This window comes from Xenopus laevis, chromosome 1L, assembly GCF_017654675.1.
Source record: "Xenopus laevis strain J_2021 chromosome 1L, Xenopus_laevis_v10.1, whole genome shotgun sequence".
Classification (NCBI taxonomy): domain Eukaryota; kingdom Metazoa; phylum Chordata; class Amphibia; order Anura; family Pipidae; genus Xenopus; species Xenopus laevis.
In genome coordinates, this window is record NC_054371.1 from 221,059,560 (window position 1) to 221,086,672 (window position 27,113).

The 27,113-nt window shown below is 41.9% G+C and overlaps 1 protein-coding gene across 4 annotated transcripts in view; it reads right to left on the reverse strand.

Annotated features, from left to right (window-relative positions):
- Positions 1-27,113, reverse strand: part of rab27b.L (RAB27B, member RAS oncogene family L homeolog) — a 135,323-nt gene that overhangs the window by 69,713 nt on the left and 38,497 nt on the right. The window contains exon 1 of one of the 4 annotated variants that reach the window (XM_041578922.1): positions 21,380-21,399. The gene's annotated coding sequence lies outside the window, so the exon portion shown is untranslated. 4 annotated transcript variants of the gene reach the window in all.

A 27,113-nucleotide genomic window follows, 5' to 3' on the forward strand; every position in this document is an offset into this window, starting at 1 on the left:
GAGCGACGACAAAAGGTGACAATGTGGGAGTGGTTTTCTGTGCCTCATGGAGGTCCCTAGGGTGCCAGCTTTTCTTCTGGCCCTTTCCAGCTGACGGCTTAAAGGGTTGGTTCACCTTCAAGATAACTTTTAGTATGTTACAGAATGGACAATTCTTAGCAACATTTTCATTCAATCATTCATTCTTGAATGATTTGCCTTCTTCTTCTGACTCTTTCCAGCTTTCAAATGGGGGTCGCCGACCCCAGGAGTCCATAAACTGTTGCTTTGTGAGTCTACAATTGTATTGGTATTTTTTGTTACTTATCTTTATATTCATGACCATTCATATTACAGTTTTGCATTACAACTACTGCCTGGTTCCAAGGGTAATTTGGACTCAAGCAACCAGATTTCTGAAATTACAAAATGGAGAACTTCTGACCACAAAGCTAAATAACTCAAAAAGCTTAAATAATGGAAAACTGTCTCAGAATATCACTCTTTACACCAGTGATCCCCAACCAGTGGCTCCTGACTAACATATTACTCACCAACCCCTTGGATGTTGCTCTCAGTGGCCTCAAAGCAGGTGATTATTTTTGAATTCCTGGCTTGGAGGCGAGTTTTGGTTGCATAAAAACCAGATGTACTGCCAAACAGAGTCTCCTGTAGGCTGTCAGTCCTCATAGTGGCTACTAAATAACCAATCTCAGCCCTTATATGGCACCCCCAGGAACATGTTTCATGCTTGTGTTGCTCCCCAACTCTTTTTACATGAGTGTTGCTCACGGGACCCCCCTGTACCCCACACTAAGGATAATTTAAAGGTGAAGAACCCCTTTAAAGTAGAACTAAAGCTTAACTATAGGCTAAAAATATTAGCTTCTGTACCAGCCCAAAGCAACCACAGCCCTTTAGCAGTAAAGATCTGTGTCTCCAAAGATGCCCCAGTAGCTCCCCATCTTCTTTTCTGCTGATTCACTGCACATGCTCTGTGCTGCTGTCACTTACTGAGCTTAGGGACCCACTCACAATATACAGTACACATAGAATAGAAATGTCACAATATATGCAATAAGGCAATTATATAAAAGATGGCATTTTTAGCCACATTCATTTTTAGCGTTTAAATCTCCTTTTAGGGATGAGTCCAGGGCAGAGCTAGACAAAGCAGTGAGTAGACGGGGTCTGGGGCTAACGAGGGGGGAGAGAGGCTTGGGGAGGTTCAGAGGTAGACCAGGGGCTGAACAACTAGGGATTACAAATTAGCCACAATGTTCATTACCTGTAAATTTTTAATACTGGCCCGGCCTTGGCATGTATTTTACCTGTTAGGTTGGTTAAATACTGGGTAGGTGTCAACCCTTGATGTGCCTATTTTTCATTTTTAAAATGTTGGGAGGTATGGGAACCTTTAAGATTATGTCGAGCAACTTTGCCTGTGCCAAGACATACATTTAATATATTTGTAGATTTTTTTTACCTTTCCTTGAGGCTAATAAGAGGGGCAGTTTATGGATAAGACAGTTGCAGGTCATATCGGGTTATGAGTCCAAGTAGGTAAAATGCAGGTCGAGGTTGTAGGTTTCAGGTTTTGGAACCAATCTGCAGTAAAGTGTCCCAGGTAGCAATTATAACCACTGGGGGGTGCTTTACAATTTGTCACTTGCATTAAAATAAGGAAAAACAATTATTACAGTTATTACAGTTTTGCTGATGAAGGTGAATTGCCGTTTAAGCTGTGAGTAACTTCTCCCAAAGGACCGGTTATCATGCATTGTTCCAATTACTTGTTTGCTTATCTCAAAATTGTTACAAAGTTTCTTATCTGAACCTCCATGGCTGTTCTGGGCTCTCTGCCAAAGGCCAATTACCGTATATAAGCCGAGTTTTTCAGCATCCAAAATGTGCTGAAAAAGTCTACCTCGGCTTATACTCGGGTCAGCGGTACCCGACCCGAGTAGCTGAGATTGCAGTCACTTTTAATCATTCCTATACCAACAGTTCACTTGGGGAGAGACTGCAATATCCCACAATGCCCTCTGTTGGTTATATGAAAGAATAACAGTGACTGCATTATCACACAGCGCCGTCTGTTGGTTATATGAAAGAATAACAGTGACTGCAATATCACACAGCGCCGTCTGTTGGTTATATGAAAGAATAACAGTGACTGCAATATCACACAGCGCCCTCTGTTGGTTATATGAAAGAATAACAGTGACTGCAATATCACACAGCGCCATCTGTTGGTTGTATGAAAGAATAACAGTGACTGCAATATCACACAGCGCCATCTGTTGGTTGTATGAAAGAATAACAGTGACTGCAATATCACACAGCACCCTCTGTTGGTTATATGAAAGAATAACAGTGACTGCAATATCACACAGCGCCCTCTGTTGGTTATACGAAAGATTAACAGTGACTGCAATATCACACAGCGCCCTCTGTTGGTTATATGAAAGAATAACAGTGACTGCAATATCACACAGCGCCCTCTGTTGGTTATACGAAAGATTAACAATGACTGCAATATCACACAGCGCCCTCTGTTGGTTATACGAAAGATTAACAGTGACTGCAATATCACACAGCGCCCTCTGTTGGTTATACGAAAGATTAACAGTGATGGCAATATCACACAGCACCCTCTGCACATGGTAGTGGGACAGTGGGACAATGCACACAGTAATCCGTTTGGCAATTCTCTGTCACCATCAACTTTGCAAAGAAGTCTGGTTGATCGCTGGGGGGGTCGCTTTGGCAGAATGTGCGCTGCTGGGAGACAGGGCTGTAGTTGTGTCTAGGCTTATACTAGAGTCAATAAGTTTTCCCAGTTTTCGTAGGTAAAATTAGGTACCTCAGCTTATACTCGGGTCGGCTTATACTCGAGTATATACGGTAAGTCAGAAACTTTGTTTCTTGTTCTGGCTGTTCAGTGCAGAGTAAACGGGACTTTCCAGTACAAACGAGGGACTGCGGGTTGAGCTGTCAAAAGAGGGACTGTCCCTCTGAAAACGGGACTGTTGGGAGGTATGAATTGTCACTCATTTACTATCTTTAGGCACATTATGGACAGGCATTACACATTCCCATTAATCCACATGTGCATTTAGCCACTACTTTACTTACAGGCACCACAATGGCCCTCTGACACACGTCACACTCACATACGGAGATACATTATGTGTCACTGACGTAATTGACAGGATACACACGGCTAATGAGGCAACTCACACAAAGATATGCATTTATAAAAGGCTTATAATCACCAGCGTAATGGCTCTGTAATGTGTTTCAGTAAGGCTGTGATCAGTAATGAGTTCCGGCTTGTGTGCCATAACTTGGCTAAAGTGATACAAACACTTCTAAAAGAATATCAGAATTTGATTTCTGGGCTGGCTCAAAACACCCTACCTTTTCTGTGGATTTCTGATATGAACCACTGCCCATGCACTGTGTGCTTTCTGCTGTACAATGCAGCAGGGGGTGGGACTTCCTCTGTGATACGTGGTGAGTTGTGAGTGGCAGGTGCATTCCCCTGACAACTTGTGCATCTCTCCCCTGAGCATAAGTAGACACTGCACAGAGAAATGGCAGATAATGTGCTCATCAGACAACATGGGTTTTAATGAAAATGGTCTGTATGGCACAAGACAAGGGCTGTTGTGGCTGCTTCAATCACCGCTAACTGTCAAAATGGGTCATGTACTTAAACCACATTTTCCTGCAGTCAGTTGTTTAACAAAATCACATTCAAGAGGTACTTGTGTCGATATGGGCTCTTTGTGCTTCCATATGCTGGCACTCGGTGTTGCTGGGTCCATATGCTGGCACTCGGTGTTGCTGGGTCCATATGCTGGCACTCGGTGTTGCTGGGTCCATATGCTGGCACTCGGTGTTGCTGGGTCCATATGCTGGCACTCGGTGTTGCTGGGTCCATATGCTGGCACTCGGTGTTGCTTGGTCCATATGCTGGCACTCGCTGTTGCTGGGTAGGGATGGGCGAATTTGACCCATTCCGTTTCGCCAAAAATTACGCCTATTCATATTCCAGTTTCTTATTCAATTCAATGCATAGTTGCTAGGGTAATTTGAACCCTAGCAACAAGACTGCTGAAATCGCAAACTGGAGAGCTGCTGAATAAAAAGCTAAATAACTGAAAAACCACAAATAATAAAAGATGAAAACCAATTGTAAATTATCTCAGAATATCACCCTCTACATCATACTAACAGTTAATTTAAAGGTGAACAACCCTTTTGAACAATAACCCAAGTGGTCATGGGGATCCTCTCCACTGTTTTCTATTGGAGGCCAGGGGCAGACAGAAGGGGTCACTTACAACCATGAGTGCAGTAAGCAAAGGATTCCTTGGGATTATAGGAGCAGCACCGCACAGGAGGCAGGCAGAAGCACAAGGTGCCGGTTTACGGAAATGTAGGGAACTCAAGTATCCGACTGTAGGATTGTACACGCAACTCATAGCAGGGCCCCAAAACTGTCATGTGTCAAATAGTCTATGTGTCAGCATCTTCTCAATTGGTAGTAACACAGTAACAGTCACCCCATCAACCTTCCAGATTCAGGGGTCCCCGTGTAGTCACTGTGTAATTACCATCTGTGCCGGCGGCTAAAACCAAACAGAGAGGACAGGGCAGATAGCATTGGGAGTGGAGCAGTGATATTCGGTGGGCATGATGTCATCAGAGATGATGTAGTGGAGTTATGATGCTGGCTCAGGTATAGCATCACAGTTTTGAATGGACAACCCTTTGACAAACTGAATTGTCCAGTTGAACCCACATGGCTGGAAACCCTACCTCTGTCTATTCTGCCTGATGAGTAAGACCAACCCTTTAAAGAAGAAGGAAAGGCTAAAACTAAGTAAGCTTTATCAGAAAGGTCTATATAAATACACCAGTAAACCCTCAAAGTGATGCTGCTCTGAGTCCTCTGTCAAAAGAAACACCACATTTCTTTCCTTCTATTGTGTACTCATGGGCTTCTGTATCAGACTTACTGTTTTCAGTTTAAACCTATAGGGCTTGAGCATGCTCAGTTTGTTCCTCTGTCACCCTCCCCTCCCTGCTGTAATCTGAGCCCAGAGCTATGAGTGAGCAGGGAGAGACTCAGGCAGGAAGTGATGTCACACCAAGCTAATATGACAGCTGCTATCCTAAAGAAACAGAGAGAGCTTCTAGAGCTGTTTACTCAGGTATGGTAAGGCATTCTCCAGAATAAATATAGTTTTATAGCTTGCACTATTGTGGCTAATCTATTGGCAATAAACTGCTTTAGTAGATTTTCTTCTCCTTTAACTACAGCTTTGAAATACAGCAATGCTAGTTTAGAAAAACAATTTTCGAATTGATTTGCTTATTTCTGTTTCTGTAATAAAAAGAAAATAACTGAGCTTGATTATAACTAAGCCACGTTAAGATGAGTATCTTTGTATTTAATTGGTTTTCATCATATATTGGCCAGATTATTGTTCGGGTATCACAAGAGTGAAAACTGAACAGAAAGTTGAATAGGCCTTAGAAAAACCCGAACTGTTTGGGTCAAAACCGAACAGGTGGCAACTCTAATCTCCAGCCATGGGCTTGGCATACAGAACTGAGATCTCAGCAGCAAGAGTGTGTGTGAAAGAAATGAGGAATGCAAGGTTGCCTTTTATCATCATTATTGGAATTTCCGAGTAATCGTCTGAAAAGCCTTGATTTTGTGCCTCAGCCCCGCACTGCGTCTATTGCCGTGAGTCATTACTTTTGCTGCTGGTGGAACAGAACGGCTTCACAAACACCCCCCCTGAGCATCATGAATTTCAATGCCGAGCCACCAACACAATCCTTTGCAATGTGACGGGGGGGTTGCCATTTTCTACAAGAAATCGGATTAGGAGCCTTGTTGCACTCTATGATGTATTTTCAGACTATTACAAACATAGAAGTGCCCAAAAACAGTCCCATGAGCCACATTGCTAGTGATGGGCGAATAAATTCGCCAGGCGCACATTCGCAGCAAATTTCCGCCTTTTACCGTCGCCGAATAGAGTCGTGAAACTGCTGCAAAAAAAATTGCCGTGGAAAATGTGCCAAAATTTTTGGGACGCACGTCGGAAAAGCCGTTCATGTCAAAACTGTTACATGACTACTTTATTCGGACACCTATTGACTTTAATGCCAGCGTCAGAATTGATGCAGTTGTCAAAATTCACTGTTTCGCTGGAAATTCACAAACGAAGCAGAATAGGACAAATTCGCCCATCACTACACATTGCCTAAAAAATCTCATTTACTCATACTGTTCAGAATATCCCTCCCATTCCCATTTATTGTAATTGCTACTATTTATTACTCATCTTTCTATTCAGGCCTCTCCTATTCATATTCCAGTCTCTTATTCAAATTAGTGCATGGTTGCTAGGGGAATTTGGACCCTAGCAACTAGATTGCAGAAACTGCAAACTGGAGAGCGCGGAAAAAATGAAGACCAATGCAAATTGACTCAGAATATCACTCTCTACATCAGGGGTCCCCAACCTTTTTCACCAGTGAGCAACAGTCAGATGTAAAAAGAGTTGGGGAGCAACACAAGCATGAAAATTGTTCCTGGGTGGTGCTAAATAAGGGTTCTGATTGACTATTGGTAGCCCCTATGTGGACTGGCATCTGATTTGTAGGACACCTGTTTTTTATACAACCAAAACTTGTCTCTACGCCTGGAATTCTAAATTAAGCATCTACTCTGAGGCCACTGAGAGCAACATCCAAGGGGTTGGGGAGCAACATGTTGCTTACGAGCTACAGGTTGGGGATCACTGCTCTACATCATACTTAAAAGTTAATTTAAAGGGGAACAATCCCTTCAATAACAATAGTACCTTGTACTTGATGGTAATGAATCTGCATAAAACCTATTGGCAAAAAAGCAATCCTTATCCTATTATTTCATGTTTACATGATTTCTAGCAGCCTTAAATTATGGGCATCCAGAATACAGAAAGATCCCTTATCTCAAGAATTGTGGGTAACAGATACAATCCAGATACCGTATATACTCGTGTATAAGCCGACCCGAGTATAAGCCGAGGTACCTAATTTTACCTACAAAAACTGGGAAAACTTATTGACTCGCGTATAAGCCTAGGGTGAGAAATGCAGCAGCTACTGGTAAGTTTCCCAAAATTTCTCTAAATAACAGATAGCTAGAATCTCAGCTGCCATAAAGCAGGACAGGACTGCTGCTTACAATGGGGATCAGATAGGACCTGTGCAGCCACTGGGACAGAATGCTCTCTTATACAAATAGCTAGAATCTCAGCTGTACCCCACTCGAGTTTACATACCTTCCAATAGCAGACACCTGTTGCTTGTTGACAATGCACTTTCCCAGAAGCATGGATCACCATGCGGCTTCCATTGCCACCTCCTACAGACACCCTACTCTCTGCTAGCAGCCCTATACATAGAGCTCACAGGCGGTCTACCCAAAGCACAATGCGTCATGTACAGTTGCAAGTGATGCACCACTTCGGTATATTAATCACCACAAACCTGCATTCACATCACCCCTGCAACAGCTGATTTTCCAAGAGAGCCGTGGGCATCACTATCTCATCTAACAAGGGAAAGCAGCCGGAAATAGCAGTGGAAGAAATGCGCAACATTGAAATACCGGTAGTCGCAATGACTCACTTCACAAACTACGGTACCGTATTTCTTGAACGCGTGACTCATTTTCGCTAGCGCTTCCGTCTTCACTGCCTGTTCGGCCGGGACACAGGCACTACTGGTAGCTCAAATTGGATGCCCTGAAAACGGAGAGCAGGCTCAGAGGTACAGGAGGCGGCGCTGAACCGATTCCCGCTCCCGGCAACTTTATATATATACCACTGTAGTTTCAGCCCTGAACAAGGACCCCCAATAGCAGCCCATTAATGTGCCTGTCTGTCAGGATGAATAGGTTTCGGTGTCTGACCCGCGTATAAGCCGAGGTAGAGTTTTTCAGCACATTTTGGGTGCTGAAAAACTCGGCTTATATGAGAGTATATACGGTATATAAAATCTGGAATCTTTTTAGAGTGTGACCACAATGAGGATGTTGAACCAATAAGCCTAAAAACCTGTCATAAATGTTCATATACCCAACGCTGTAGCTCTGTCATATACTTCAGCTCTGGATCTCAGCCTTAAAGCCTTTAATCTGTCCCTGTCTATACAGTAAACCTATTTGATACTAGGGCTTCACACATACTCGCTGACCATTTTATGCTGCCAGGAGCACTTACATTCAATTCTATATATTGCAATTCTATTGTATTCTGCATAGAGATGGTCATTTAGTTCAGTTCCTACAGGTAGAATAGTAGCTGCCAATACCGATGGGTGAATTTCTCCTGTTTCGATTCGCTAAAAAATTTGCGAAACTGTGAAAAATTTGCGAAAAAAACGTGAAACTTGAAAATTGACCTGGCATAAATTTTGGACTTGGGGCCGAAAAAGTAGATTGCGTCAATTTTGACGTTCGTGTTAAAAGTCGACAGCCGTCCAAAAATTTATGACCACAGGTGAATTTTTGCGGGAGACTCGCAAATTTATTTGCCGGTGGCGACTCAGGCAGGAAGTGATGTCACACCAAGCTAATATGGCAGCTGCTATCCTAAATTAACAGAGAGCTTCTAGAGCTGTTTACTCAGGTATGGTAAAGCATTCTGCAGAATAAATATAGTATTTTAGCTTGCACTATTGTGAGTAATCTACTGGCAATAAACTGGTTCAGTAGCTTTCCTTCTCCTTTTACAAGCCAGCTATCCTTATCTCGTTATCCAAATCATTTATGGAAATCAAGTTGACGTCCTTGAAAGCATCGTAGGGCGCCCTTGCGCCAAAAACATTTCATTTCTTACAGCCAAACAAAAAGCAATTACACACAAAATGAAATTGCCTCTAATGGGCATGAACATGTGTACTCGCGTCTGAGCTCCGACGAGGAGAGGATTTTATATATTACTAGTGCTCTAGTCAATTGGAAGCTCTAAAATGGGCTATTACAGCTCTATAAAACCCGGCAATTTGAGGCAGAAAGCGGAACGTCAAACACGTGGGAGATGATAAAAAGACATAAAAACATGCAATGTAACATTGTAGGTCAGACACTTGTTACGCTGGGATTTGTCAGTGCCCAGGGCACCTTGGAAAGAGTTGCTTGGACACGGCTTAGTAAGAGTTAATATTACATACGCTGCAAAGCATGTGTTACACAGGGGCCGGGCAGTAGGTATATAGGGTTTACACACAATTTACAGGTGTTACATTTCTTGGGTGCCAGTGGTTCTTTAAACAGTTGAGTATTTGCTGGAACTTAGGGGTATATTTATCAAAGAGTGAAGTTAAGAGATCCGCCACTCTCCATTCATTTCTATGGCCTTTTTATAAAAATCCCATAGAAACGAATGGAGAGAGGTGGAGTTTCACTCTAGAGCACTGTGGGGATCTCTAACTTCACTCTTTGATAAATATACCCCATTGTGTCCAATGTTCAAGCCCGGTTTTGTGTGAGGAAGGCCCAGGCCTAGGTTGGCAAAATTTTGCCCTCCAGTCATATTCTATGGAGCACTGGGGAGCCGCAGCTCCCCAGAGATCCCAAGCATGTGCAGGGGGGGGGATGGGTGCGTGCAAAAGGCCGTTAAGACCTGGCGGTTAAGGGTTCCCGCAGAAGGAAATCCAGCTCATGTTACATTTTACAATTTTTCACTTGTGAATAGTGATGTGCGGGCCGGCCCAATACCCGCGGGACCCGTGGGTTTACCTGTGGGTTGGGCGAGTTCGGGCTGACTTCGCACCTCTATTCGCGGGTGGGTTTGGGTTAAGCTTCCTGCTCTCCCCGCCTGCCACCTTACACTGCCGGCTTCTTCTTTTATAGACCCGCGCCTGCTTGCCCCACCCCTTTTGTGACGTCATTGGCCGTGCAGTGCGGGTCTATAAAAGAAAGCTGTAAGGCGGGCGTGGATGGAGGGAGGGCGGGTGTCAGGTGGGTGCATGTTGAGTAAAACCCGCACATCACTACTAGTGAATCCCTTGATGGTAGAAGGCCCAGGGAGTTTCAGTACCTGTGTTGGACATCTACGAACTGCCATTCTGACTGTCACCCCTATAGAATGAGCTATTACACCCTGTAACTGCAAGTCCTAACGTCTACTACTGAGGCCTCCTACACCAGGCTCTCCAGCAACAGCCACGCCCTCTAGCAAGCGAGGGCCAAAAGAGGCCAAACCCAATGGTGACCCATTTAAAGATTCCTGAAACCCCTGGCCAATAAGGAACTACCAATAATTGCATAAAAGGCGTTGTTCACACACCAACACTTTAAGACCTTTTTCAATGACTTTCTATTTTCTATTTGTGACAGTTTTTCTAATATTGAAGTGTAAAGTGTCATTTTTCACCTTCTTATGTCTTTCAGCTATAGGAGGTGGGGGGGCGCAGACTCTGTTCTAAATTGATACATTAGTTGATACATTTCTTATCTTTGTCCCTTTTGAGCAGAATCTCTGGGTTTCATTACAGGCAGACTTGATACAATAGTTACTAGTACTCCAGAGATGCTGCTGAGAAATGGATCAACTAATGGAGCAAATTGTTATGGAGTCCATTTCCTGGCGCTTCTATATATTGGTGTATTCTATATGTCCCACCTCTTCTGCTGAATCAGGCACAAGGGATATTGGGGGACCATAGAGAAACTACAACCCAGAACATGGGGTTCCTACTGTGGGCTGTGTCAATAGGAGTGTGGGTGCAGCTACCAAACAATACTGGGAATAAATGCTACACCATATTATCTCACTACTGCAAAAATTTAATGTAGAACTTCTCATGCACCAGAGAACGCGCGTCCCTTTAAAAGCAATCCCATTCAGCATAATCATGTTATTCACAGGTTCCTGAGCTTCAATCACATTAGAAAATGTAATAACTTATTAACGAGCCTTTTGTACGGCAGCAGCGCATTAATGAGATTGCAAAGCAGCGATTAAGAGTCTCTCCGGCACTTTAAAGTGAAGCCTCATTTACCCACAATGCAGTGTCACCTCCAGGATACCGGCACATTTAATTGTTCTTATTATGACACTAAAGCAGAAGTCAAACTTTGGGTGCAGACGAGTGAGCGGAAGGGAGATCAGCACCTCATTCATTTTTGAATGCCGATAAAAGTTTAATTCAGATAATGAGAGGCAACGACATAAAAGTGTGTTTTGTGGAAAGGCTTGTGGGACGGTGGGCAGATTTGGGGTGGATTGTTACATTTTAATATAATAGGCTGACATGGCCATGTGTCCATTGCTTTCTTTTTTGGGACCCGATCATATTTGTTTGCAGGGCCCTGCTATGGACCCAGGTGACCAATGGGTTAATATCTGGGCCACTTTTAGGGAGAGGGCCCTGCTAATTTAGTAGTATGCCCCCCATGGTTCATGATGGTGGCCCTGGATGCACCCACTGACCCAGCTACATTCATTTTATAGTACATGGGGCCTACAGGGATTATCACAGTGGGGGTCATTTATCAACAACCCATGGCAACCAATCAGATTGTTGCATTCATTGTTCTACTTGCAGCTGGCTTTAAAATGCTAATCACTAGTGATGGGCGAATTTATTCGGCAAACACGAATTTGTGGCGTGTTTTGCCGCCGGCAAATAAATTTGCAGGAAAAATTCACAGACACTGGCGTCAAAGTTTTTTCGCTGCTGGCACCATATTTTGACACCAGCGACAATTAACGGCTGTCCATTGACGGCGGCGCCCATTTTGGAGATGGCAAATTGTCACAAGCTAAATTCGTAGCCAGATTCGCCCATCACTACTAATCACTGCTTGGTCGCTATGGGTAACTGCCCATGGGCAAATTTGCCCAGTGTTGATAAATGAGCCCCAGTGACAGCAATATGGTTGGGGGCAAAAGGACAAGGAAACTTATTAGCAGCAGTGTCAATATATATTACACACCCAGTGTCAGACTGGGGGCAGTTATCTCAGGGGCCCCCAGTCACAGCCCCCTCGGGCCCCTGCCCCAACCACATACCTCCCAACATTTTGGTATAAAGAAAGAGGGACAAAAAGATTTGCCGTGGGGAGCTTTTTGGACACGCCCATTTTTGTGGCCATACCCCCTAATTACCATGTCCATTTTACAAAATTTGGCAGGTTACGAAAATCTGAACACATTTGCGGTTTTTATGTGTCATAACAGTTTTGCTAATGACGGTGAATTGCCCTTTAAGCTGTGAGTCTTAGTTCTTATCTTATCTATAACTGTTACAAAAGTATCTTAAGTATGCGTTCTGGGCTCTCTGCCAAGAGCCAATTAAGTTAGAAACTTTGTATCTTTTTCTGGCTGTTGAGTGCAGCAGATCAAAGAGAAACTCGGGACATTTTAGCACTAATCCGGGACTGCGGGTTGAGCTGTCAAAAGCTGGACTGTCCTGCTCAAAACAGGACAGTTTAGAGGGATGCAACCTCCCCCCTGCAGCAGGGGAGCGGATCTGGGTCAGCCTGGCCCACCGGGTTTTTTTTGCTGGTGTTAAGCCGGCCCAGTCTGACCCTGTAGCCACCCCCCCCCAAAGAGAATGGTATCACCACTTTTTTTCTCTTGCACCTGTGCACTCCAGTTACTTTGGATTTGCAGTGTCCTTTAAAAAATGGAGCTTATTTTCCCTTTAAATTCTAAGTCATAGAAAACATTTAGACGCAGTATTAACTGGGAGATTCACAGCAAATAAAACGACATTCCCCGCGTAGTAAAGTGGGTAATGTTGTGCATATGGCAAACACGGAGATTCGGCTAAAATAAATCAAAAACCCAATGTGTCCCACAAGGTGGGTGCCCCCCTATCCGCCAGCTGGGGACAAACAGTTTGAAGGCTCTGGGCAAATAAACAAGTCTTGATGGACGACAACATAATGAAAGGATAATTAGCGCAATCAGTGGGCTGCGTGTTTATTACAGGAGATTATGTCTTTGTGGCTGCTGTGCAAATCATAGAATTCTATCAGCTGGGGATACACACATTATGCTCGCCCCCCCGAGTTTGGACTTTTAACTACATTCCTTGTTCCTGGGGCAGATTATTCTTATTGGCAAGAAAATATCATTCTATGCAACTTTCTAAATATGCACTGAACAGTAGTGATGGGCGAATAAATTCACAGGGCGCAAATTTGCGGCAAATTTCCGCGTTTCACTGACAGCGAATACATCACGCGTGTCCGATAAGTCGCTTGTGCCAAATTCCCTGCGCGTCAACACTATTTGGACGCACATTGACAACGCCAAAATTGATGCAAACGACTTTTTGAACGTGCGTCCAAAATTGAAACAGGCGTCAATTTTTGCTTTTCACGAATTTTTCGACATCTCACGAATCTTGCGGGAAGTTTGCAAATTTTTCAGCGAAATGGGAGAAATTCACCCATCACTACTGAACAGTCCTGCAGTTATCTGTAAAATAGTATCTGTGCTGAAAGCTGTATCTGTCAGGCTGTTTATATCCGCTGCAGAGCTGGTTCTGACTCCTGAAGTCATATGCCCGAAATCAGCTAATACCAAGCCTGGAAGAGAACGGACCAGTTCAAAAGTCAGACCCAGGGGGATTAACAGACACGGTTTTCAATTGCAAATCCATTAACACACAACGTTAAAACCATTAAAAATCTACAATGGAATTAAATTTATCATGTACTTGAATTAGCTTGCAGACTAAGATCGTGCATTTAAACACCTTTATGGGTTGATGAGGGGAGACCTCACTGACGGCATTGTGTTGAATGGAAATAAAATCCGAAGTTGCGTCCTGGGTGCCGAACTCTGGCAAAGTTTCGCTAGCGTTACTGCGGCAACCCAAGCGAAGTTGCGCTAGCGTTGGCTAATTTACATTTGCGGGAAGTTAAAGTTGAATGGACGTATATGTTGCAGCATAAACATTACACTACACAAGTCCAGGGAACCTTAATAAAATAAAATAAAGTTGTTATATTGCCCTACACATGAGCCCAGTGTATAGTTGTGCTAAAAGTTAGAAAATGTAGGGGGGAGCCCAGGTCCCCAAAAATTTTTACGGATTTTTGCAGCCTATCACCCTGAAAAAGTAAAAGACGCTAGCGTCAACTAAAAATGTAGTCGCCTGGCAACTAATCGCCTCTTTGGCGGGGCGACAATCTTCCCGAACTCCCTTCCGCCTGCTATAATGACAAAACGCCAGCCAATGGCACTCGCGGTGCTTCGATTTCCGAAGTCGGCCGAAGTTGCCTCACAAGGAAACTTCGGGCGACTTCAGAAATCGAAGTGCCGCAAGGGCATTGACGCAAGCGATTTTTCATTCTAGCAGGCGGAAGGCATGGGGGAAGGCAGTTCGGGGAGATTGTCGCCCTGCAGAAGAGGCGATTAGTCGCCAGGCGACTAAATCTCTCAGAATCTGTCGCGTGCCAACAAATCAGCCATAACTTATCCAGTCTATGTAGCAGCTGGGAGGAGCACAACAATATGTAATAAAATACTACAGTAGGATGATCACTGTAGGGGGCTACCTGTTTAAACCCCATTAAATAATGTAAATAAAACAGGGCACTATATTTATATACAAAGATTAATCTCACAGCAACAATCAACCTGTAATTACTGGGTCTTTACCAGAGTCTGATGTCTGAGTCTGCTGTATCTCATGTATGTGCCCCTAAATAAGACCCCGATAACCAATGGTCAAAATGCATTGGGTGTAATGACATACACTTACACTGAAGATATAGATCGCCCAGTTATATAGATTTTAATTATAGATCTGTATATCTATCATTGCCACAAGCTGGGGATTAGGGATTGATTGGTGGTTTATCAACTCTTCCAAAAAAAGACATTTCAATCCATGAAAACAGACTTGATGCGGAACGAAGTAATTGAATTAATACAGGAAACCTTTGTAGTCATGTGAAAAGTCTTTACTGGTCTCTGCGTTTCCTGGGTGAGACGGGAACAACGAGGGGTCATGTGCTCCCACATCAGAGGCTTTCCCTGGGGGGCATGTGCCGAGTCACAAGTTTAATCACATTAGGAATTATTAGCCAGAAATAGCGGATACGTCAACTGTTATCCAGGTTATTATGGGCATTTCTGTAGCCACCGCTGATGATACAACCCACAGAATAAACCCTGTATTATATGCAAATATATAAACATGAGCTGACATTTTCACAAGGAGTTTATTCTGTTTTAGGAGTATAACCTGCATTTAAAGGGGTAGTTTACAGTAACTTTTGGCTAATTCTAATGGCCCCTCTCTTGCCGGATTCTCGGCAGAGACGTAACCCAGATACATGATACATTCCATTAGGGATAATATATAAAGCTTGTACTGAGTGGGGATTAGGCAGACCCACGGAGCAAGTGTCAGTTGTAGGCTGTGTTATGACTGAAGGAAATGAGGATGTTAAAAGTACGTGTAAAATACACACTGTGAAATGTACCTAGCAGGGCTGTCGGTTAGAATTATGTATTAGTGAGTCGGGGAACCGACTGGATGTGAAAATGATATTCTTATAGCCGGGAACAATGAATTTCAGCCATTGGTGTGAATGCCGTATCTCTGTGCATTGGATCGGGATGTGTCAGTTTCAAATAATAAATAGGTCAGAAGGCTAGATATTAGATATAAAGTGACAATATCATTTACATGAAATAATACTAAAATTCACTACAGCCTCACACCAAATACTCACTACAAGCTCACACCAAATACTCACACCAAATACTTCCTATAAGCTCACAACAAATACTTCGTATAAGCTCACACCAAATACTTACAACAAGCTCACACCAAATACTCACAACAAGATCACACCAAATACTCACACCAAATACTTCCTATAAGCTCACACCAAATACTTTGTATAAGCTCACACCAAATATTCACTACAAGCTCACACCAAATATTCACTACAAGCTCACACCAAATATTCACTACAAGCTCACACCAAATACTCACTACAAGCTCACACCAAATACTTCCTATAACCTCACACCAAATACTTCCTATAACCTCACACCAAATGCTCACTACAAGCTCACACCAAATGCTCACACCAAATACTCACGACAAGCTCACACCAAATATTCACTACAAGCTCACACCAAATATTCACTACAAGCTCACACCAAATACTCACTACAAGCTCACACCAAATATTCACTACAAGCTCACACCAAATATTCACGACAAGCTCACACCAAATATTCACGACAAGCTCACACCAAATATTCACGACAAGCTCACACCAAATATTCACGACAAGCTCACACCAAATACTCACAAGCTCACACCAAATACTCACTACAAGCTCACACCAAATATTCACTACAAGCTCACACCAAATATTCACGACAAGCTCACACCAAATATTCACGACAAGCTCACACCAAATACTCACAAGCTCACACCAAATACTCACGACAAGCTCTCACAAAATATAGGTATGGGACCTGTTATACAGAATGCTTGGGATCTGGGGTTTTTTGAATAAGGGATCTTTCCATAATTTGGATCTCCATACTTTGTCTTGTGAAAAAAAAGTAATATAAACATACAAGAAAGAAAGAGGCTGCTCTGATGTTCATTGAGACATGTTTCTAATTGTTTTCCTAAGCAGAAGAACATCAGAGCAGCCTCTTTCTTTCTCCTGACAACTTCCTTGACTACTTGGTGGTCAGACTGGTGGGAAAATGACCAGCAGGTGGCGCTGTTGTAACAAAATTCATTCATATTAACAGTACATGTATCCCTAAATATCTCAAATTAAAAATAAATAAATAATGAACATACATTGCAAAGTGCTTAGAATAGCATCCTCATTAATTTTACATTGACTTATTATTAAAGTTTACTTATCCTTTAAACAGAATATTGACATTTGCTGCTTAGATATAGGAAACACAAAGCCAGCAGAGATGTGTCAGCAGTTGTACCACAGAGATGATGTCCAATATTATTTGAATTTCTGGATGGACTTTTTAAACTGTTTTAGAAATTCCGTGATGCTACGAGGAAATAAATCCTAACAAATGCAAGGTCTGGGAATTCTACAAGAAAGATCATTCAATTCTCTAGCAGATGAGGGTAGGGGTTCAACGATACAAAGACCGGCGCACTCGTCTCAGACATTACCACTGCAATTTATCCTGTTTAAATTATAGAGGCTGTCGCCATTACTGCAAAATTATATTTAGGAAGAGATTTGCTTTATATTATCCCATAATTATTTTACGTACAGAGTTCAGTATTACAGTCCAAAGGGTGGCACGGCTATTGGCAGCAAACTAGGCTCTTCCGCTAAGATGGACAACTTGTACATTTGTTTTGGCTGAAGCTCAATGCAAAAATTCTCCATACTGCCAGGGGTTTATTTTTAGTGGTAGTAGTTTTGGTTTTCATTGTTGTTAAATACATTGCGAATGGCTGAATCATAGAATTCATGTGCTTCTAACGCGTGTCAGACTCACCAGGTCCTCAATCGTAGCTATTCAAGGGCAAAGGCAAGTTAGTTTAGGGAGGATACAAGGTCACAGATCTGGCGGGTGGGTTCTGAACTTATTATGGGACAGATGAAAAAAAATTTGTGGTGTCTTAGATAGTTGGGTTGTGGGATAACTGACATCCTATAGTCTATATTTACCTATAAGGTTTGGTGATGTAAGGAAGACCAGACCAAATGCAATCCAAGCGGTATCAATAGGACCCCTAAGGCCACCCTTATAGTCTTGGTGATACCCCTATATCTACCTCCTCAAAACTAATCCAATCTTACGGCTTTTGACGAATAAACTGCATCTTGAGCTCACGTCTATTGATCTTTATGGGTGTTGCAAGGCTGAAGACCCTAGTGGGCAGGAATTTATTCATTAAGGGGGTTATTTATCAAAGGTCGAGTGTTAAAGAACATCCACAAAAATGTAATCAGTGAACAGCCTCTTTGAAAGCTTTAGATACCCACCACTCTGGTTGGTAAAAGGTTAGCAGTAAAGCTGGCCATAGACGCAAAGATCCGATCGTACAAATCCTCGATTCGTACGATTTTCAGACCGTGTTTGGAGAGTCCCGACATTTTTCGTCCACAGAGATCGGTCATTTGATTCGATAGGACAGGTTAAAAGATTTGTCGGCTGCCGATAATTTCTCTGCGTTTATTGCCGATCATAAGATTTTCAGTGGGAGACTGTCACCAGCTTTGTCAGACATCATTTTCGTACTATTGCTGTCAGGGGCAGAACATTGGCTGATTTGTTCTTTTACTACTTTATTTGATCTGAATGGTTAGTGGCAGGTCGGGAGATGGGGAAGTCCAATCGTTCGAGGGTTCGAACGATTAGATCTTTGCATTTATGGCCAGCTTAAGGCTTCAGCATCCCCTTAATCACTTACAATTCCTTCTGCTCCTCTAACCCACTCTGCCCCCTTCCTTAGGCATTTACTTTGTCTGTTGACACATGAGCATGCTCATTTGTTCTCAGCACAGATTACTAAACACACCCTCCAGTCTAACAGCCAATGAAGAGATGGCACTGCTGGTTCCCATAGAAACTCTAGCTGTCTGATCCTATTGTTTTTTCTCCTAACCACCTCTCCTGAGCTCAGCTTAACCCTTATGGTGCTGAGACCAGGCAGAACTGTGCGAGTTTGAGTCCTGCAACTTGAAAACTTCTAATTGAGTTTTCTGCAAAAAAGAAACTGAAATCATTTGCATTTCAGACAAAACCCTCCAAAAGAAACTTGAGCATCACACAGGCTGTTAACCTCTTCAAATGGTCCAAGGGACCTCTGCCATTGACTCCTACATGACTTCGAGGTTTTAAGTGGTGTATTTTCAGGTGAAAAATAAAAAGGGATAGACTTACTGTTAGTTGAAAGCACAGATGATATATAAAAAGTAGAAAAAATGGTATTAGTACATATTCAAGCCTGACACGTTTCGTGCCAAGGGTGGGCACTTACTCCTAGGCTTGTATTTTCAGATTTGAGCTTTTTCCAGGGTCGGGTTATAATAAATATTAAATATTCAAGTTGTTTTTTTCCTAAAAAAAAACTCAGTTGAGTCGAGTTTTTTTTTAACCCGAAAATGTGATTTTCGATTTAAAAAAAACAAAACAAAAAAACCTTCAAAACTCGAATTTTTGTGGAAAAAAACAACTCGAACCTTAATAAATCTGCCCCTAAATGTATTGAAAAATGTTAAAAAAGGGCACAGAGGAAAATTCTATATCCTTGAATTTATTAATAGTTTCCATCAGATGTGCAGTGCCTGGGGCCCTCTAACCCCTGTGAGCGGTGCAGGACTAAAGGTGGCCACAGACGTAACAATTACGATCGTTCTTGGAAAAGATCTTTCCGAGAAAGATCGTTCGTTTTAATACACACGTGTAGAGCTCAATCGTCAGATATACAGGTAGATATACGGGAAGAAACAATAGAATTCTACCTGTATCGGACGATTCAGCACTAACAATGGGCGATGTTGTCCAGCCCAATCGACGAGCCGACCGATATCCAAGTCTTCTGCCGATATTGGTCGGCTCTTTTTCCACCATACACGCACCGAATATCGGATGAAAAATCGTTTCATACGATATTATCTATGCGTCTATGGCTACCTTAACACACAGATATGAATTCATGTATAAGCAGCAACAGTTCTACCTTTAGAATTGAGATTTCCTGCAGAAATGAGAATGTTTTTTTCATGTCGATAACTGTAAAACAGGTTCAGCACTTGTTATTCTGAAACTACAACTGCACAACACAGAGTGACGGACAATTCCTTTTTTATCACAAATCTTGTATCTGCCATAGAGAAACATGACATTGTCAGTCTCACAACTACCGTATATACTCGAGTATAAGCCGTCCCGAGTATAAGCCGAGGTACCTAATTTTATCTCCAAAAACTGGGAAAGCTTATTGACTCGAGTATAAGCCGAGGGTGAGAAATGCAGCAGCTTCTGGTAAGTTTCAATCAAAAAAATGAGGGTTTCTGCTCCCATTGGAGGTGCCGGCGTCTCGTTTTTGGATGCCAGCGACCATTCTTGGAGACTATTCTTGGACGCCGGCGACTATTCGTAGGCCCCGGCGACTATTCTTAGACGCCGGCTACCATTTTTGCACTTGACCGGAGTATAAGCCGAGGTAGAATTTTTCAGCATATTTTGGGGGCTGAAAAACTCGGCTTATACTCGAGTATATACATTGCTTTTATTTAACTACAGTTATTAGCTGTGCATTTATCTCTTTTGTGGAGTAATGGCACAATCAGCTCCTAGCAAAGTAACAGTCACATATACCAGAATTACACATATTTCAAGTTTTCACGTTACCCATATTACCATTTGCTATGAAACAGTTACAAAAATATCCAGTTGAGAAAAAAAAAACATTAAAAGAATGGTTCACCTTTAAGTTAACTATTAGTATGTTACAGAATGGTACATTTTAAGATACTTTTCAGTTGTTCATTATTTCTTTTTTTATAGTTTTTTTTAAATTATTTGCCTTCTTCTGACTCCAGACTCTAGTTTTTAAATGAGGGTCACTGACCCAAACTAAAAAACAAGTGCCCTGTAAGCCACATATTAAGGGGGTTATTTATTAAAGGTCGAATTTTAGAGTTTTTTTTATTGAACTCCCAACTCAAATGGTTTCTAATTTAAGAAATTTAAGAAAAAAAGACTAGCAGGCAAAACCCTCTGAAAAAAACTTGAACATCACGATCATTCAAATGGTTCGGATTCAAGCCATTTCCAGGTTTGGGGTATCATAAATCTAGAAAAATTCGATTTTTATTTTTAAAAAAAAAACAAAAAATGTTTTTTTGAACCCGGAAATTAAATTTTTGACCAAAAAAAAAATAACCTTGAAAATTTGAATTTTTGTGGAAAACAACTGTATCCTTAATAAATCAGCCCCTTTTATTGTTATAGTTACTTTTTATTACTCATCTTTCTATTCAGGTCTCTCCTATTCATATTCCAGTCTCTTAATCAAATAAATGCATGGCTGCTGGAGTACTTGGACCCTAGCAACTAGATTTCTGAAATTGCAAACTGGAGAGCTGCTGAATAAAAAGCTTAATAATTCAAAAGCCCTTAATAATAGAAAATTAAAACCAATTAGCAGCAACAATTTATGGGGTTGGGTGGAGATTGTGGCAGATTGGGGATTTGGTCTGGCATATTAAGGGTGTAACTAGGTAAATCAGGGGGGTATAACGGAAGCTGTATAAATTTACTAGCATTAGTATTGCTGGCACAGTTTTAATTATGGCCTCTGGTCCTACTGGCCCACTACTTACCCTCAATCTTATCCTTTTGACTGTTGGTTTAGGCACCAAGAAAATGTTTGACTGCAAAGAAGACTGCAAAAAAAAAAAAAAAAAAAGCTCAGTAACCAAAAGGCTAGGCTCTACATCTACTGCACAAAGGTACTACTCAGAAATTGTAGCACCGGGACAGTAAAGGGTACAGCACTAACTAAGATGCTACATCTATGGATCCTGAATATCTCAGAAAAATTATTTTTAATTTTTAGTCAGGAGACTAGACCCATTGACCCACCAGTTGGTGCAGTAGTAGTTCCAAACATGCCCATTAGTTTTACAAGAGCACATGTTCTCTCTGCACTTTATTACAACTGGGGGTAGGCTGAAGAGTCACTGCCCTGGGCTCAGTGAGGTAGGAACTATTAGCCTGGAGCGCCAATTCTTGCTTCCATTATTTGTGGCCTTCATATAGCTCAACTATTGACTAAGTCCCCAGACAACCCAACTGATCAGCAAGGAATAAAACATTGTTTCAGTTCTGTGAATAAGCAAGGAAAAAGATGTTGAGATCTACATCTTGCAGAGCGCTCTTTCCACCCATAGTTGAAGGTCCAACAGGTGTAGGAAGAGATGGCTTTGTTTACTCCAAGAGCGAACTCTTCTCATGCTGTGCGCCTGCCTTGGTGTGGAGAATGAAGGAATGTGTGATTTAGAAAGTGCGGGTCAGCTTGTTTCTAGGGTGCTAAATTACCACAGTTGAAATCAAGGCAATTAAAGGCAATTAAAGCAATGCCTACATGAGATTAGAACATAATGTAATTCATATTTCATAACCTTTAAATGTCTGTATATGAATAATTCCATTGCAAGACTATGACGCACAGAACTCTTCTGCTACAGCTGATTTCCTAAACCTAAAGTTAGGTCAGTCCTTTTTCAAGTCTCCTAGGCTTTGAACACTAATGATGTGAATGGGTTACCGGGTTGTTTTAGTTATGGACAAGACCTCAAAAGGAGAAGAACAAAGTAGCCAGTCGTCACATAAGCATGCTTCCAAATGTCAACAGCAACAAAAGGTCACAAAATCGACTCTAAGGGGGTTATTTATCAAAGGTCGAGTTTGTGAGGTTTTTTTATATCGAGAATAAACTCACAACTGGAATGTTTGTTTATTTATCAAAAAAACTTGAATATAAAAAACTCATATCAGTGCAATCAGGGGGAAAAACTCAAATGCTCCAATTGATCGAGTTATGGGCCATAAACTCGAATCGCTCCATTTATCGTGTTTTCACCACTGAAAAAAATACTAACATCATGAAGGCTACAAACATCTTTAAATGGTTAAAGGGACCTCTGCCATTGACTTCTACATGACCTCGACAGGTTTTAGCTGGGAGTATTTTCGGATTCAAGCCATTTCCCGCTTCAGGGGATAATAAATCTCAAAAATTCGAGTTTATACTGAAACTTCCTTCAAAAACTAGGATTTTTCTCGAAAAACACAACTCAACCTTTGATAAATAACCCCCTTAATGTAGGAGACCACAACCCGGAATAAAAGTTTTGCAGAGATTCTGCTGGAGTTCTCTTTCCTTTATTGATTTACTGGCACAGTGGAGTTGTTGGCACAGAGTATTTGGAAGCAGAACATTCAATTCCTCTTCAGCTGTACAAACCACAAACAACCCTTTACCGTGGACTTAAAGGGATACGGTCATGGGAATTTTTTTTTCCCCAAAATGAATCAGTTAATAGTGCTGCTCCAGCAGAATTCTGCACTGAAATCCATTTCTCAAAAGACCAAACAGATTTTTTTTATATTCAATTTTGAAATCTGACATGGGGCTAGACATATTGTCAATTTCCCAGCTGCCCCAAGTCATGTGACTCGTGCTCTGATAAACTTCAATCACTCTTTACTGCTGTACTGAAAGTTGGCGTGATATCACCCCCCTCCCTTTTTCCCCCCAGCAGCCAAACAAAAGAACAATGGGAAGGTAACCAGATAGCAGCTCCCTAACACAAGATAACAGCTGCCTGGTAGATCTAAGAACAACACTCAATAGTAAAAACCCATGTCCCACTGAGACACATTCGGTTACATTGAGAAGGAAAAACAGCAGCCTGCCAGAAAGCATTTCTCTCCTAAAGTGCAGGCACAAGTCACATAACTTGGGGCAGCTGGGAAATTGACAAAATGTCTAGCCCCATGTCAGATTTCAAAATTGAATATAAAAAAATCTGTTTGCCCTTTTGAGAAATGGATTTCAGTGCAGAATTCTGCTGGAGTAGCACTATTAACTGATGCGTTTTGAAAAAAACATGTTTTCCGATGACATTATCCCTTTAAAAGTAGGAGAGCCGAATTTATTATGGGCACAGAATATGTATACAGATAAATGCTTAAAAGCTTCAATAGTGCAAGCTTCCATGGCATCTTCAGTATTGTCCACAGGCATCAACAGGACTTCACATCTAGTGGTAAAAACAATGGATTATCATTCACCTCAATCTATTGAGAATTCATAGAAGATACAACATAGGCGGAGAAGGAATGTTCTGTGCACAAAATAATGCCTACCCTTATATATTTGCAAGAAAACAAGAGATTGTCTTCTCATTGTGTTACGGTTTATGTTGCCAAAACTCACTACCTTTCTTGCGACACCATCAATGCAGTCACTCCCAGTCCAGCCCACTACAGAAGTCACCGTCTGCCCACCGGCAGCTGGTGTTGATTCCCCCAGATGTCTCATGGCTTCTGATTAACAATAGTGCTGGCACACCACCAACTGGAGGAGATTCCGGCAGGGTTCCAGAGACATCATCATCAGCATATACACAGTATATATAAGAAATTATTATATCAAAGCGAAAAAACAGTTAATTTAACATAAGAAAAGTGCAAACACACTTACTGAGGCTCCACCAGCTTTATGTATACTATATACCATTAACCCCCCAATAGGTGGTTCATGAGAAACATGTTGCTCTCCGACCCCTTGGCTTTTGCTCCCGCTGACCTCAATGCCAGTCCTTGTTCTTTTAAACCCAGGCTTGGAGTCAAGTTTTATCAGCATAAAAATCATTTGTACTTCATAAAAGAGTCTTTTGTATGCTACAAGTCCATGTAGGAGCTACCAACAGCCAATCACAGCCCTTATTTGGCACCCCCAGGAACTTTTTTCATGCTAGTGTTGCTCCCCAACTCTTTTTACATTTGAATGTGGTTCACGAGTAAAAAAAAGTTGCGGACCCCTACTATATACACTGCAAGTGTAGCTGTTTATTATACTTCTCACCAGCTACATAGTTTGTGCCAAGCCTGAGGCCAGAGGCATATATAATAATTTTTGAGTTCTGTCCTGCCTGAAACATTGAAGTGAAACACCCAAAACAAATTGCCTCCTGTCACTTGTCACTGCTGGAGTCTATGCAGATAAGACTTAGTTGTGGTGTTTAGAGACAGCGAGGCCATTTCCTAGGGAAGCCCGTCCATACCAAAGAAAAAGACAGATTATAGCACAGGAGCTCAAACGGCAAAGGTTACATTCTCTAAGGGGCACATTTATCAAGGGTCGAATTTCGAAGTAATGGGAGTTTTTTTGAATAAAAAAAGAACAACCGAAATATGTTTGAAAAAAAAAACATTTTCTGTGGATGAATAGGCTGTATTTGAATTGAAGTAAGATTCAAAGTATTTTAAAAAAAACAAAAACAAACTTATTTTTCAAAGTCCACCAATTGACTCCAGATAGGGTGTAGGAGTTCCCCCATAGACTCCAGATAGGTTGTAGGAGCTCCCCCATAGGCTAAAACAGATATTCAGCAGGTTTTAGATGGCAAATGGTTGAAGTGGAAGTACATGATAAATTTCGCTATTCGAATTTTCCATTTTCTTTTTTCAATTCGTTTCGAATTTGGACTATTCCCTAGTGGAAGTACACAAAAATAGCTTGAAATTTGATTTTTTTTCACTTTGAATTTTCAAATTGACCCTTTATAAATCTGCCCCTAAGTGTCCAAATATAGAAGACACAATCAACACTATGCAAGTTAGTAATTAGGCCAACAGTAACCAATAGTTTAATAGTTTTCCCATTTTCCAAGGTTTCACTGGAGAACCATGTCACAATATCCCAATGCATTTCTACCCCAAACATGTAGATATTATCAGGGGCATACATAGAAACAAAGGACTCCTGTAGCAAGTTGAAACACTTTTTAAGTTTGTTCTCATCCCCTTTCTCATCTCAAACTCTTCGGATTGACATAAGGCCCTCAACAACCCAGACCTTCTCTAATCTCAGCCTCCATCTTCAACACACACTTCTACATCCTCTATGCTCTTCTTCCAACCTTCCCTTCCCCTACTTACAAAATCTTGCCTTTCTGAGATGAGTGGCTCCTCTGTCTCTCCTAGGAGACCGCTCAGCCTCCCCTCCTATAGCAGCTCCAACTCCTCTTCAGGGGTGCTCTGTCCGCAGCGTCCCCACCGCTTTACTCGAACTGTGCCAAAGGAATGGACGGCACTCCATTTGAAGAGGGAAAAAGTCTTTATTGCAAGCTAAAACAGGGATCAAAGGCCCTACGCGTTTCGGGATAGGCAACTATGATTAAGGGATTGTATCCCGAAACGCGTAGGGCCTTTGATCCCTGTTTTAGCTCGCAATAAAGACTTTTTCCCCTCTTCAAGTGGAGTGCCGTCTATTCCTTTGGCACATTTCTGAGATGAGTGACAGCAGCTCTTAGGGTCAGGGCACACAGGCAGATTCAGGGAGATTAGTCGCCCGGCGACAAATCTCTTCTTCGAGGCGACTAAACTCCCCTAACTGTCTCCCCTGGCTTCCCAGGCAACTTCGGAAAATGAATCGCACCAAGTGCCATCCTGCCAGCGATTTACATTTTAGCCGGCGGTAAGGCAGGGGAGGCAGTTCGGGGAGTTTAGTCACCCAAAAGTAGAGGAGATTTGTCGCCGGGCGACTAATCTCCCCGAATCTGCCTGGGTGCCCTGATCCTTCTATCTAAAATGCCATGGATTCTGTCTTAGTAAACTTCTAAACGACCTTCCTTTCTACAGAGGTATATCGGACATTCATTGGGGCTGTAGGAAATCCAGGGTTTTCTCATACCTTCAAGTTCCAGTAACCCTTGTTTAATGAGCTGCCTGACCCATAACAAATAATGCATTTTATGTAATACATGTATTAAGTTTCACAGAGGAGTTCATAAATCAAAACCAAGTACAAAGGTGGAGTGTTTGTCAACATAGAAGAGAACGTCATGGTGCTACCTTGTATTTCATACTCATTTATTATCCTTGTATTTTATCATGGTGTATTATTAAGTCATTGATCTTGAGAAGAATTCCTAAGTTACATCCTTTCACATGCGGAATTTTTTAGCCCACGATTTGTTCATTTTAAGATGATTTGTCCTAAAGATAAAACATCTGTTCCTTTACATTATGAGCCCTTAAATCATGAAATATAAAAGAAAATTGGACTTTATGCCCACAAGACATGAACATTTTAGTTCTCGTGCTTATAAACATACATCTGTTTCAGAACTGCCAACACTAATTTGCCTGTTGCTGGGCAACATTATATGCTGGGTCTGCCATTAAGTGCCCAGAAATGCATTCTCTGGTCAATAATATTTATAATAAAGCTTATTGAATCAATGACTCTAGAAATCTTCAGTGCGTCTGCCACACTCCCGGTCGATTAAATATACGGCTGCCTCTATCGGTAATAAAGGCTGA